The 15168-nt window shown below is 45.1% G+C and overlaps 1 long non-coding RNA gene and 1 pseudogene across 1 annotated transcript; one reads left to right on the top strand and one right to left on the bottom strand.

Annotated features, from left to right (window-relative positions):
* The first annotated feature begins 3311 nt into the window (after positions 1-3311).
* LOC101138863 (high mobility group protein B3-like) lies at positions 3312-3956 on the top strand (annotated as a pseudogene).
* A 6839-nt stretch (positions 3957-10795) lies between these two features.
* On the bottom strand, positions 10796-14623 carry LOC101133565 (uncharacterized). Its single transcript, XR_002004218.1, has 3 exons — positions 14517-14623; positions 13641-13976; positions 10796-11313 (listed from the first exon to the last, which is right to left on the bottom strand). It is a non-coding gene; the product is annotated as an uncharacterized lncRNA (long non-coding RNA).
* Between the last annotated feature and the right edge of the window lie 545 nt (positions 14624-15168).

The raw sequence follows: 15168 nt of genomic DNA, 5'->3' as shown, positions 1-15168 counted from the left end.
AGTGAGACTCCGTCTTAAAAAAAAAAAAAAAAAAAGCAGCAATTTAAATTTACTAAACTAAAGCAGCTTTGCCCCCTAGTGGCTTGTTCATTAAACTGCGTTTATTTAGTCTGAGAAAAGAATGTCATCCTCTGAGATTGCAGAGCAGATACCACTGCAGGCTTTTGTCCCAGGGCAGAACTTTCTGGAAGATGTACTTGTCCTTTGGTAGGATAAGTAGTTATATCCTAGAGGAGCAGCCTCAAGCTGTCCCTGCCTTAGGATGCCTGGATAGTTAGGTTTGACAAAGGGGAGAAAGATGAGATTGGAATGGGGAGAACTCACTGTCACAGGAGCACCCTCCCGTGACTCAGGGTTTAATGGCCTGGCAAGGACACGTGGTGCCAGTACTAATATGCTGCTAGGATTGCTCCTTGAAGCTAGGGAATGGGGGAGTGGGGAGGACAGTGTTCTATAATAAATGAAGTGGGCATACCAGAACTGATACTGGAGAAGGTATCATAAAGCTCAAAATACAAGGTATGTGGATATGTGAGAATGGAGTTTGATATGGTTTGGATCTGTGTCCCCGCCCAAATCTCATGATGAATTATAATCCCCAATGTTGGAGGTGGGCTGGGTGGGAGGTGATTGGATCATGGTGGTGGATTTCTCATGAATGGTTTAGCACCATCCCCCTTGATGCTGTTCCCGTGATAGTTAGTGAGTTCTTGCAAGATCTGGTTGTTTAAAAGCGTGTGGCACCCGCCACCCCGCTCTCTCTCTTGCTCCTGCCCTGAGCATGTGATGTGCCTGCTCCCCCTTTGCCTTCCACCATGATTGTAAGCTTCCTGAAGCCTCCCCAGAGGCCAAGTAGATGTTGCCATGCTTCCTGTACAGCCTGCAGAACCATGAGCCAATTAAACCTCTTTTCTTTGTAAATTACCCAGTCTCAGGTATCTCTTTACAGCAATGCGAGAATGGCCTAATACAAAGTTACAAAGTGGGACCAGATCCGTTAGACCACGGATCCAAACCATATCAAACTACCTCCTGACCATGTTCCCTGGGAAGGCTGAGAAGACATTCCTTCACCAGGAGTGCACTGGTAAGCAGACACGACAGCTTTTTTGAGATCAATAGTGGTTGTCTTCTGCAGTCCAGAGAGACAGTAAGAGATGCTGTGGTGCAACTGGGCCTCCCAATATCAATGCAGATTATAGGATTCCAGAATACAGAAGCCAAATGATGATATTTAACTGACCTAGGCAAGATTGAAGTAATCACCATAATGGGCCGCTATGGAATGGGCTGAGTTGTTTCCTCCCAAAATTCCTATGTTGAAGTCCTAACCCCCAGGACCTCCAGATATGACTGTACTGGGGATAGGGCCTTTAAAGAGGTAATCAAGTTAAGATTGCTAAGAGACAATCTTAGCATTGCTTTGATAGCACCTGTGAAATTTGACTGGATTAAAGAATGGTGTTGCTACTAGTTTTTAAATCTTCATGAATGAATGCTGAGTGTTGCTATTCATTATGTCAATGTTCTTAAGAAAGGAATTTTAGCATTAACGGAATTCCTGTAGGTACTTTACTAAGTCATAACCCATGCAGATACTTAGCAAGAGGCTTAGGGCAGAGATTTATTTGCCCTTGCTAGGGCTACAGTAAACATCTGTATAAGATTTTTTTTTTTTTTTTTTAAGACAGAGCGTTACTCTGTCACCCAGGTTGGAGTGCAGTGGTGCCATCTTGGCTCACTGCAACCTCCACCTCACGGGTTCAAGCGATTCTTCTGCCTCAGCCTCCTGAGTAGCTGGGACTACAGGTGTGCCACCACCACTCCTGGCTAATTTTTGTATTTTTAGTACAGACGGGGTTTCACCATATTGGCCTGGCTGGTCTCGAACTCTTGACCTCATGATCCGCCCGCCTCAGCCTCCCAAAGTGCTGGGATTACAGGCATGAGCTATGGCACCCGGTCAAGATTACTGTTTTCTATTGTAGAAGAAGAGGTTTCTGTTCTGCACATATGGGCTGATGGACCTTGAATAAATTACCTAAGCACTCTGAATCTCTAAAAGTGTTGGTATGAGGAATCTGTGAGTTAATCCAGGTAAAGTGTGGTGACTGGCAGAGTAAATGTGTAATAAATGGAAGCTATTAAAGTATATTTATAAGATAATCTATTGCTATTATTAATGGTGGCTGAAGAGCAATTTCATATCCTTAAAACCACTAGCTCAGGAAACTGGTGCTCTGAAATAGGGAAATAGAAGATAAATTCTAGCCACAAATATTTGTTGAGATTCTAACTCATGCTAAGCTTTGAGGGAACAAAGAGAGAAAATGTGACCCATGCTCTCCAGGGACTCACAAATCTAGTTGTGGGGAGATGGATGTATAGACAACGAAAGAGAAAAGTTAATCCTAATTTATGCTACAGGTAATAAATAAATTTACTCTGTGTACGAATGTCCAGGAGAGTTTTCACAGAGAAAGATGACCTCGGCTTTGAAATATGGTAGGATTTGGACCGGCAGGGAACAGTGGGAAGAGCTTCTCAGGGAGAGGAAATGGCTAAGCAGAGATCCAGTGTCTGGAATATAATTGGGTGAAGTGGTCTGACTGAAACAAAGGGTTTGTTTCAGGAGACAGTAGGGGATAAGTATGGAGAGGCAGGTTTGAGAAGAACGTGAATCTCAGATAAAGAGTTGTGGACTATACCCTATAGGTATAGGTCCTTAAGGTAAAGGTGTGTGTGTGTGTGTGTTTGTGTGTGTGTGTGGTGTAATGGGATCCTCTTCAATGGAAAGCTATGTACATAATAGGGAAGGGGATCAAGAGTGCTAATTAATCACCTTCCCTATGGAATCTGAGCCAATAAAGAAATATATACAGGAGGGCCGGACGTGGAGGCTCATGCCTGTAATCCCAGAACTTTGGGAGGCAGAGGTGGCCGGATCATGAGGTCAGCAGTTCGAAACCAGGCTGACCAACATGGTGAAACCCTGTCTTTACTAAAATACAAAAATTAGCCAGGCGTGGTGGCACACACCTGTAGTCCCAGCTATTCAGAAGGCTGAGGCAGGAGAATCGCTTGAATCCAGGAGGCGGAGGTTGCGGTGAGCTGAGATTGCACCACTGCACTCAAGCCAGGACGACAAGTGAGAGACTCCGAAAAAAGAAAAGAAAGAGAGAGAGAGAAGGAAAGGAAGGAAAGGAAAGAAAAGAAAGAAAGGAAGGAGGAGGCAGCTCTCCTGGAGACAGCTAGCGTGAGGCTGGGGAGCACAGAGCTGCGTGTCATGCCCTGCGCTGCCCAGACTAGTGAACAATACAGTCAGGATGGCTAAAGGTGACCCCAAGAAACCAAATGGCAAGATGTCTGCCTATGCCTTCTTTGTGCAGACGTGCAGAGAAGAACGTAAGAAGAAATACCAAGAGGTCCCTGTCAATTTTGCAGAATTTTCCAAGAAGTGCTCCAGGAGGTGGAAGACAATGTCCAGGAAAGAAAAGTCTAAATTTGATAAACTGGCAAAGGTGGATAAAGTACTCTATGATCGGGAAATGAAGGATTATGGACCAGCTAAGGGAGGCAAGAAGAAGAAGGATTCTAATACCTTCAAAAGGCCACCATCTGGATTCTTCCTGTTCTGTTCAGAATTCCACCCCAAGATAAAATCCACAAACCCTGGTATCTCTATTGGAGACGTGGCAAAAAAGCTGGGTGAGATGTAGAATAACTTAAATGACAGTGAAAAGCAGCCTTACATCACTAAGGCGGCAAAGCTGAAGGAGGAGTATGAGAAGGATGTTGCTGAGTATAAGTCGAAAGGAAAGTTTGATGGCGCAAAGAGTCCTGCTGAAGTTGCCCAGATAAAGGTGGAAGAGGAAGATGAAGAAGATGAGGAGGAAGAAGAGGAGGAGGAGGACGACGAGGATGAATTTAAAAACTGTTTATCTGTCTCCTTGTGAATACCTTAGAGTAGGGAAGTGCCATAATTTTTTGTTTTTGTTTTTGTTTTATTTTTGAGACGGAGTCTCACTCTTTCACCCAAGCTGGAATGCAGTGGCACAATCTCGGCTCACTGCAACCTCTGCCTCCCAGGTTCAAGCAATTCTCCTGCCTCAGCCTCCCGAGTAGCTGGGGATTACGAGCATGAGCCACCATACCTGGCTAATTTTTGTATTTTTAGTAGAGACGGGGTTTCACCACATTGGCCAGGCTGGTCTTGAACTCCTGACCTCAGGTGATCTGCCCGCCTCAGCCTCCCAAAGTGGAGGATTACAGGCGCTGCGTGGAGCGCAGTAATGGACACATCTCTTATTTGAGAAGTGTCTGTTGCCCTCATTAGGCTTAACTGTAAAATTTGATCACGATCATATTGTAGTCTCTCAAAGTGTTCTAGAGATTGTCAGTGGTTTACATGATGTGGCCATGGGTGTCCAGAGCACCCTGAAACTGTATCAAAGTTGTACATATTTCCAAACATTTTTAAAATGAAAAGGTACTCTGCTGTTCCCCTCACTCTGTGCACTTTGCTGTTGGTGTGGGAAGGCACTTAATGATGTTTTTGGCTTTTTTTTTTTTTGTAAGGTGGTGTTAACTATATGGTTATTGGTTAGAAATCCTGAGTTGTCAACTGTATATATCTATTGTTTGTAAAAAGAACAAAACACCGGAGAAAAACTCTTGATGCTCCTTGCTTGGTGTTGAGGCTGTGGGGAAGATGTCTTTTGGAGGGGCCGTAGCGCAGGGCATACAGTGTAAGGCTGGACCTGTTGACTCTGCAGGGAGCATCCATTTAGCTTCAGGTTGTCTTGTTTCTGTATATATTGACATAGCATTCTGCTGCCATCTTAGCTGTGAACAAAGTAGGGTCAGCTGGCATGAGAAGTTTTTGGGTTTGTGTGTGTGTGTGTGTGTGTGTGTGTGTGTGTGGTAGTTTTTAAACTGTTTGTTTTAAAACAAACTATAGAACTCTTTGTTGTCAGCAAAGCAAAGAGCCACTGCATCAATGAAAGTTCAAGAACCTTCTGTACTCAAACACGATTTGCAACATTCTGTTATCCTTTTGTATGTTTAGAATGCTGAAATGTTTTTGAAGTTAAATAAACAGTATCACATTTTTTTAAAAAAATGAAATATATACAGAATGAGATGGGAGTTAAAGTATGAGCTTTGCTAATATTAATGCTGTATTGGAGAACATAGAAGAGCCCCAAGGCCAAAATGGACTTCCTACTTCTTCCTACTAATTTAGACAGAATTAGCCATCCAGCCACAGGCAGGAGAAGCCATGACCTGGCCACAGAAGCAGGAAACAAAATATTTGCCATTTGTACAGACAAATGGAGCAAGAGGTCAGATCATTTATTTGCAGTGACCTTGAACATATTAACCTGGCCCAGAATTGGGACCAATGAAAAGCAGACCATCCTAAGTATTAGTTACTCCTCCTCCTGTGGGGAGAAGCAAATAAAGGGTGGAGAGGGAGTAGAAATGTGCCTCCTAGGCTGGGCGTGGTGGCTTACACCTGTAATCCCAGCACTTTGAGAGGCCAAGGCAGGTGGATTACCTAAAGTCGGGAGTTCGAGACCAGCCTGGCCAACATGGTGAATCTCCGTCTCTACTAAAAATGCAAAAATTGGCCGGACATGGTGGTGGGTGCCTGTAATCCCAGCTACTCGGGAGGCTGAGGCAGAAGAATCACTTGAGCCCAGGAGACAGAGGTTGCAGCAAGCTGAGATCGCACCACTGGACTCCAGCCTGGGTGACAGAGCAAGACTCTGTCTCAAAAAATAATAATAAAATTAAATTAAAATAACAAAAGAAATGTGCCTCCTAGAGAGTACTGAAGTCACCTCTCCTCTATGGAAACATGAGTACTGGAGTAAGAGTCTCTCTCACCTAAAGCAATGGACCCTCTTCAAAGAAAAACAACAAGTTTGAATAGAATTTTAGGATGTTAATGGACTCCCTAGGAGTTCATGGACTCAAGTATAAAGATCACTGATGTAGACAATAAGTCAACTTTTTTTAAGTAGGAAAATGAACTAGCAGATTTATTAATGACAGTCCAAAATTGGAAGCAACCAAAATGTCTTTCACTTTTTAAATGGTGAAACAAACCATGGTACACACATACCATGGAATATTACTCAGCAATAAAAAAGGAAAGAACTTTTGGCATATAAAACAACCCAAATTACTCTCCAGGGAATTACGCTGAGTGAAAAAAAGGCAATCTCAAAAGGTTACATACTGTACAATTCCACTTATATAATAGTCCTGAAATGGCAAATTATAGAGATGGAGAACAGGGTTGTGGTTGCCAGGGCTCAAGGATGTTGGAGAAGGGAAGGGGATGGCTGTTGCTATAAAAGCTTAGCACAATCAGCCAGCATGTTGGCTCATGCTTGTAATGCCAGCCCTTTGGGAGGCTGAGGAGTTCGAGACCAGCCTGGGCAACATGGTGAAACTGCATCTCTACAAAAAATACAAAAATTACCTAGGCATGGTGGTGTGCACCTGTAGTCCCAGCTACTTGGGAGGCTGATGCTGGAGAATCGCTTGAGCCCAGGAGGCAGAGGTTGCAGTAAACTGAGATCATGCCACTGCACTCCAGCCTGGATGACAGAGTGAGATCCTGTCTCAAAAAAAAAAAAAAAAAAAAGTTACCACAAGGGATCTTTGTGATGGAACTGTTCTGTCTCATGACTGCGGTGGTGGTCACATGTATCTACATGTGATAAAACTGCATGGGACTAAATACACACACACACACACACACATATGTAAAACTGATTAAATCAAATAAGGTCAATGGATTGTACCAATGTCAATTTCCTGGTTGTGACAGTGTCCTGTAGTGACACAAGATGTGACTATGGGGGTAATTTGGGTGAAGGGTATATGGGATCTCTCTGTTTCATTTCTTACAACTGCATGTGAATCTACAATTAAATTAAAAAGGTGTTTTGGTTTTGTTTTTGAGATATGGTCTCACTCTGTCACCCAGGCTGGAGTACAGTGGCGTGATAATTTTTATTTTTTTAACATTTTTTTAAAACAGTTTTTTGGCACCAGGCACAGTGGCTCACGCCTGTAATCCCAGCACTTTGGGAGGCAGACAGATCACTTGAGGTTAGGAGTTTGAGACCAGCCTGGCCAACATGGTGAAATCCCGTCTCTACTAAAAATACAAAAGTTAGCTGGGAGCAGTGGTGGGTGCTGGTAATCCCAGCTACTCAGGAGGCTGAGGCAGGAGTATCACTTGAACCCGGGAGGCAGAGGTCACAGTGAGCCGAGATTGTGCCATTATACTCCAGCCTGGGTGACAGAGCTAGATTCTGTCTCAAAAAAATAAAAGTAAATAATAAATAAGGTTTTTGGAGAGATGACGTCTTGCCATGTTCCCCAGGCTCGTCTCAAAATTTTGGCCTCAAGCAATCCTCCTGCCTCTGCCTCCCAGAGTACTGGGATTACAGGTGTGAGCCACCGTGCCCAGCCTGCAACCCATTTTTTATCGACAGTTTTACCGTAATCAATACCCTTTAGGGTTAAAAACAGTAATTCTCTTCTCATTTAATTAATAAAACCTTAGGTGGATCTATATGGAATTATATAGAAAATATATATATATAAGAAGTGTTCTTTATTTCTCTTTGGTTTCTTAACACAAAAGACATGCATTCTCTAAATAAAAAGAAATAAGATTTTCTGGGAAACAGCAAATTGGGACCAGGCACGGTGGCTCATGCCTGTAATCCCAGCACTTTGGGAGGCCGAGGTGGGTGGATCACCTGAGATCAGGAGTTTGAGACCAGCCTGGCCAACATGGTGAAACCCTGTCTCTACTAAAAATACAAAAAGAAAAAAAAAAGAAAAAAGAAAAGAAAAGAAAAGAAAAATAGCTGGATGTGGTGGCAGGAGCCTGTAATCCCAGCTACTGGAGTGGCCGAGGCAGAAGAATCACTTGAAGCCGGGAGATGGGGGTTGCAGTGAGCCGAGATCGTGCCATTGCTCTCCAGCCTGGGCGACAAGAGCAAAACTCTGTCTCAAAAAAAAAGTGTGAGAATATTGGTGTTTGCTCACTTGTGCTCAAAGCCCAGCTCAAAGCACTGGCTTCATCTCACTTGGAAACATTGACCTCAGAAGTTACACTGACATAGCAGTGTAACTTCTACACCAAGAGGTAAGAGTGGACTCAAGAAGGCCACTACAAGAGCAGCACACTGGTCGGGCATGGTGGCTTATTCCTGTAATCCCAGCACTTTGGGAGGGTCACCTGAGGTCAGGAGTTGGAGACCATTCTGGCCAACATGGCGAAACCCCGTCTCTACTAAAAATACAAAAATTAGCCCGGCATGGTGGTGGTCGCCTGTAATCCCAGCTACTCTGGAGGCTAAGGCAGGGAGAATTGCTTGAACCCAGGAGGTGGAGGTTACAGTGAGCTGAGATCATGCCATTGCTCTCCAGCCTGGGCAACAGAGTGAGACTCTGTCTCCAAAAATAAAACAAAAAAACAAAAAAACAGCATACTGTGGGAAACTGAAAACTGATCCTCCCCAATGGCAAAATCTAGGCTAGCCTCCTAAGGACCAAGCAAAGCCCACTTCACAATCCAGGCTTGTCAGTACTACTTTAAATTCGCAAAAGTAAGCGGCTTATAATAATAAGATGAGCACTGATACATTCCTAACAGGAAACACAGACCACAATCTCCTTCTGAGTCTACCTCTGTAGGTAAACCAGGAGGGAGGGAGAAATGCTGGAGCTCCACCATGAGCCATACTGAATATCAGATTGTTAAGTCTTTTAAAATGAAAACATCATTTGTAAGTGCCTGTAGCAGAGGCCCAGCTCCTGAGTTGCAGATGAAAAAAAAAAAAAAAAAAACTTCCCTCTGAATATATGGCAATTGCCTGATGGTCTTGGGGTCCCGGAGATGCCCTAAGCACCACATTGTGCCTTTCTTAGCAGGCTTCCAAGCCGGCGCAGGTAGATAGCAAAAAACAGGAAAACAACCAGGTGGAGATTAAGAACCCTAAGGAATTGTATCATCTTTTAGCCTCTACTGGAAGAATTTTAGACGACCAGATTTTGGCAGCAGCAGCTGAAAGCCCCACAGCCCAGAGCACTGGTAATAGAAAATGTGCACCTCTTTGAGTCTCACTGTGCTACATTAAGGTCCCATACAGGGAGAAAGAGAAAGTAGCACGGAATCTCTTCAAGAGGTCATTTTTCAAGATTAGAAGAAGAAACATAAAATTTGTTCTTTGCAGCAGCAAGAGATTGTTTCAGCCTTCAGTTCTTCTTGTTATAAAGCCACCTTTGCTTGAATGTAAAGGTCCATCTTCTTGCTGGTCAGCCGGCCAAGGGCTGAAAGCATGCTACACCACTGGAATTGGTGAATGGAAGCAGGAACAGTGAAATAGCAGGCAGATAAGGTCACCAGACAAAGCCAGCCCGTGGCTGGTTAAAAGAAGCAAGCCCTGGCCGGGCGCGGTGGCTCAAGCCTGTAATCCTAACACTTTGGGAGGCTGAGGCGGGCAGATCATGAGGTCAGGAGATCGAGACCATCCTGGCCAACATGGTGAAACCCCATCTCTACTAGAAATACAAAAATTAGCTGGGCATGGTAGTGCATGCCTGTAATCCCAGCTACTCGGGAGGCTGAGACAGGAGAATCACTTGAACCAGGGAGTTGGAGGTTGCAGTGAGCCGAGACTGCCACTGCACTCCAGCCTGGGTGACAATGCGAGACTCCCTCTCAGGAAAAAAAAAAAGAAGAAGAAGAAGAAGCAATCCCTTGCTTAGGTTCTAGAGGTACAGATGGTCAATGTGCCACAGAAGCATCACAATTGAGAAGAATCATTCAAGAGCGATAGATAGGCAAGTGAGAATCTGGCCCGTCCTGCTGTTTCCTGCTAGTCAAAAAAGGAAGGAGTGTAACTGACCGTGAGGAATCTGAATGAATAGCACAGGAACATCTGGGGCCTTCAGCAACAGCTGAGAGTTCCCACCTAGAAGAGTGGCAGTAATTTGGCCGGTTTGCTAAGCCTGTGATTTAAAAAGTCCTCTAACAGTGAGTTTGAAGACAAACCCCATGAGCATCTTACTACAGGACCAGTTGAGAATGCATTGATTCCAGACATGTAAGGCCTCAGGACTCTGGGATCCGAATCTGCGAGTGGATACTGCTTTTCTCTTGGTTGATGGTTTTCCATTTAAACACACACACACACACACACACACATACACATATTTTTTAAGTTCTGGGATACATGTGCAGGGCATGCAGGTTTGTTACATAGGTAAACGTGTGTCTTGGTGGTTTGCTGCACCTATCAACCCATCACCTAGGTATTAAGTCCCACATGCATTAGCTATTTATCCTGATGCTCTCCCTCCCCCTGCCACCCCAGCAGGCCCCAGTGTGTGTTGTTCCCTTCCTTGTGTCCATGTGTTCTTACTGTTCAGCTTCCATTTATAAGTGAGAACATGCAGTGTTTGGTTTTCTGTTCCTGCATTAGTTTGCTCAGGATAATGGCTTTCAGCTCCGTCCACGTCCCTGCAAAGGACATGATCTCATTCCTTTTTATGGCTGCATAGTATTCCATGGTGTAAAGGTGCCACATTTGCTTTATCCAGTCTATCATTGATGGGCATTTGGGTTGATTCCATGTCTTTGCTATTGTAAACATATAAATTTATTTGCCCCTAGTGTCCTTTATATTTTTTCTTCCTGCAAAATATGTTAATGTTAAAAAAGAAAAAAAAATTATTTTCAGTTTATTTCAAGTGTTTCTTTGTTTAAATGTCCTTCAGTTTATTTCAAGTATCTTTTTTTTTCCAGTTTCTCCTGGACAAGATGAAAAAGACCTTACTGAAAACGCAAAATTAGGCATGAGAAAAACTTCTGTTCCCCCTTCTTACCCAGTGATAAGGGAATTCTTCATGCCCTACAATGGAAGAAGGAACAGGCTTGTGAGCAGCTAGTACATCGCTGTAGCTGCATCATCACAGGCAGTAAGAACATTTGGAGTGTGTCCTTTCTCTCCCAGCTACACTGCACAGTTTCCAACAGTCTTGGCCACTGCAACCTCCTCATGGCAAATTGGCCACAACATGGCTGGAGAACAAGCAGGCGAGGAGGAGTGTCAGATGGAAGGCCTTCTGCAAATGGGCAGCCTACAGAACTGTGATGGGCAGGAGCCAGGCTTGGTTGGAGGCTGTGTCTGTGTGGACCAGCACAGCAGTTCCATGTCACCAGGTGCAGGACTAGAGGGGCTTCTGTCCTGTGCTGTGCATCTTGATGACCTAGGCCTGAAGGTCACAAGGGCAGCACAGTGAGGACTTAAGCACCTGGAAAACTCAACATCCAGCGAGCTCACGTTTCACAACATCTTCTGGTCCACCAACTCTCCAAAGAGGAATTGTCCTTGGAAGAATGCACTTACATTTGTTCAAAATTTTTTTTGTTAGGGGAGGCAGACAGAGTCTCACTCTGTCACCCAGACTGGAGGGCAGTGGCACGATCTCGGCTCACTGCAACCTCCACTCCCCAGGCACAAGTGACCCTTCTACCTCAGCCTCCCGAGTAGCTGGGACTACAGGCATACAACATCGTGCCCAGCTAATTTTTGTATTTTTAGTGGAGACAGGGTTTTGCCATGTTGCCCAGGCTGGTCTCGAACTCGTGACCTCAAGTGATCCACCTGCCTCAGCCTCCCAAAGTACTGGGATTACAGGTGTGAGCCACCGAGCCTGGCCAAAAGAGATTTATTATTATTTTTTTCTCTGGGTGGTAGAAATGCCAGTGGTTTTATTTCCTTTTTACTGATACACATTTTCTGCAGTGGTATGGTATTAATTGTGTAAAAAAAAAAACCATAAGAAATGATAAAAGGTGTTTTTCAAAGGACCCCAGTCCCATTTCCAAGGCAGATAATGGGACTGGGGTCCTTTGAAAAACACCATCAATCATTTCTTTTTTCTCTTTCTTTCTTTTTTATTATACTTTAAGTTCTGGGGTACATGTGCAGAATGTGCAGTTTTGTTACACAGGTATACACATGCCATGGTTGTTTGCTGCACCCATCAACCCGTCACCTCCATTAGGTATTTTTCTCCTAATGTTATCCCTCCCCTAGCTCCCCACCCCCCGAGAGGCCCCAGTGTATGATATTCCCCTCCCTGTTTCCATGTATTCTCATTGTTCAACTCCCACTTACGAGTGAGAACATGCAGTGTTTGGTTTTCTGTTCTTGTGATAGTTTGCTGAGAATGATAGTTGCCAGCTTCATCCGTGTCCCTGCAAAGAACATGAACTCATCCTTTTTTATGGTTGCATAGTATTCTATGGTGTATATGTGCCACATTTTCTTTATCCAGTCTATCATTGATGGGCATTTGGGTTGGTTCCATTTGGGACCCACTTGAGGAGGCAGTCTGACCCTTAGCAGAGCTCGAATGCTGTGCTGGGAGGTCTGCGGCTCTCTTTCAGAGCTGTCAGGCAGGGACCTTTAAGTCTGCTGAAGCTTCGCCCACAGCCACCCCTTTCCCTAGGTGCTCTGTCCCAGGGAGATGGGAGTTTTATCTTTAAGTCCCCGACTGGGGCTACTGCCTTTTTTTTCAGAGACGCCCCACCCAGAGAAGAGAAATCTGGCAGTCTGACCACTGCAGCCTTGCTAAGCTGCAGTGGGCTCCACCAAGTTCGAACTTCCCAGTGGCTTTGTTTACACTGTGAGTGTAAAACCGGTCTACTCAAGCCTCAGCAATGGCGGACGCCCTTCCCCCCACCAAACTCCAGCATACCAGGTCGATCTCAGACTGCCGCTGTACTGGCAGTGAGAATTTCAAGCCAGTGGATCTTAGTTTGCTGGACTCCATGGGGGTGGGACCCGCTCAGCCAGACCACTTGGCTCCCTGGCTTCTGCACCCCTTTTCCAGGGGAGTGAATGGTTCTGTCTCACTGGTGTTCCAGGCGCCACTGGGGTATGGAAAAAAAAGAACTCCTGCAGGCCGGGCGCGGTGGCTTACGCCTGTAATCCCAGCACTTTGGGAGGCCAAGGCGGGCAGATCGCAAGGTCAGGAGATCGAGACCATCCTGGCTAACACGGTGAAACCCCATCTCTACTAAAAATACAAAAAATTAGCCAGGCATGGTGGTGGGCACCTGTAGTTCCAGCTACTCGGGAGGCTGAGGCAGGAGAATGGCGTGAACCCGGGAGGTGGAGCTTGCAGTGAACCGAGATTGCGCCACTGCAATCCAGCTTGGGCGACAGAGCGAGACTCCATCTCAAGAAAAAAAAAAAAAGAACTCCTGCAGCTAGTTGGGTGTCTGCCCAAATGGCCGCCCAGTTTTGTGCTTGAAACCCAAAGCCCTGGTGGGGTGGGAACCAGAGGGATTCGCCTGGTGTGTGGGTTGTGAAGACTGTGGGACAAGCGCAGTATCTGTGCTGGAGTTCCTCAGGCTCAGTTTCTCATGGCTTCCCTTGGGTAGGGGTGAAAATTCCCCCACCCCTTACACTTCCCGGGTGAGGCAATGCCCCACCCTGCTTCGGCTCGCCCTCCGTGGGCTGCACCCACTGTCCAACCAGTCCCAATGAGATGAACCAGGTACCTCAGTTGGAAATGCAGAAATCACCCACCTTCTATGTCGATCTCGCTGGGAGCTACAGGCCGGAGCTGTTCCTGTTCGGCCATCTTGCCAGCAATTGAGATTTATTTTTATGATGAATTGGTTCACATAATTATGGGGTCTGGCAAGTTGAAAGATCTGCAGGGTGAATAGACAACCTGGAGGCCCAGGAGAGCTGATAATTTAGTTCCAGTCCAAAGGCCCGCAGGCTCGAGACCCAGGGAGAGCCAATGTTTCAGGCCAAAGGCAGAAAAAAAGTCAATGTCCCAGATTGAAGATCATCATGCAGGAAGAATTCTCTCTTACTCAGGGAAGGGTCAGCTTTTTTGTTCTTTCAGGCTTTCAACTGTTGGATGAGGCCCACTCACATTAGGAAGGGCAATCTGCTTCACTCAGCCTACTGATTTAGATATTATTCTCATGGAGGGACACCCTACAGGCTGGGTGCAGTGGTTCACACCTGTAATCCCAGGGCTATGTGAGGCTGAGGCAGGAGGATCACTTGAGCCCAGGAATTCGAGACCAGCCTGAGCAACAGAGCAAGACCCTGTCTCTACAAAAAAAATTAAAATAAATTAGCCAGAGGTGTTGGCATGCACCTGTAGTTCTAGATACTTGGGAGGCTGGAATGGGAGGATTGCTTGCACCTGGGAGGCTGAGGCTGCAGTAAGCTATAGTCATGCTACAGCACTCCAGTCTAGGCAACAGAGCAAGAGCAAGACCCTATCTCTATATTAAAACACACACACACACACACACACACACACACACCTACCTACCTTTACAGACACACCTAGAATAATGTTTGACCAAACCCTCTTGACTCCATGGCCCAGTCAATTGACATATAAAACTATCACCTAAAAATGATTTGAACATCACTGACCTAGTGATGAGAAATGTGAAGCCAGAGAGAGGAAGGTCTTTGATCTTCAAATCTTCCTTATTGAATTTATTTTGCTGATTGAGTTTAGATGTCAGCCTTCATTCCCTTGTGGAGGCTGCAGAAGAGAATCTGTTTCCTGGCTTTGTCTAGCTTCTAGAGGTCACCACATGACTCATGACTGACCCACTTTCTCTATCTTCAAAGGCATAGGTTGAGCGTTTCTCATATCAAATCACTCTGACACAAATTTCCCTGCCTCCTTTGTTTATTTATAAGGATCCTTATGATTATATTGGGCCCACCTGGATAATCCAGGATAATTGCTCCATCTCAAAGTCAGCTGATTAGCAACCTTAATTCCACCTACAAACTTAATTCTTCGGTTAACAAAAAAAACAAACTCTAAAATATTTTAAAGAGACTTATTCTAAGCCAACATGAGTGATTGGGGCCCAGGAAGAAACACAAATCCAAGAAGCCTTGAGTAAGTGGTCGTGAGGCAGTTAGGTCACAACTCTGTTTCATATATTTCAGGGAAGTAGAAGTTACAGGCAAAGTCATAAATCAATACATAGAGTTTATACATTGGTTTGGCCAAAAAAAGCTGGATATTTTGAAGTGGGGGTTTACAGGTCATAGGTGGCCTCCGAGA

This window comes from Gorilla gorilla, chromosome X (genome assembly GCF_029281585.2).
Source record: "Gorilla gorilla gorilla isolate KB3781 chromosome X, NHGRI_mGorGor1-v2.1_pri, whole genome shotgun sequence".
In the NCBI taxonomy this organism is placed as follows: Eukaryota; Metazoa; Chordata; class Mammalia; order Primates; family Hominidae; genus Gorilla; species Gorilla gorilla.
Note: the sequence above shows the minus strand (reverse complement) of the source record. Positions and strands in the feature narration are given on the sequence as shown.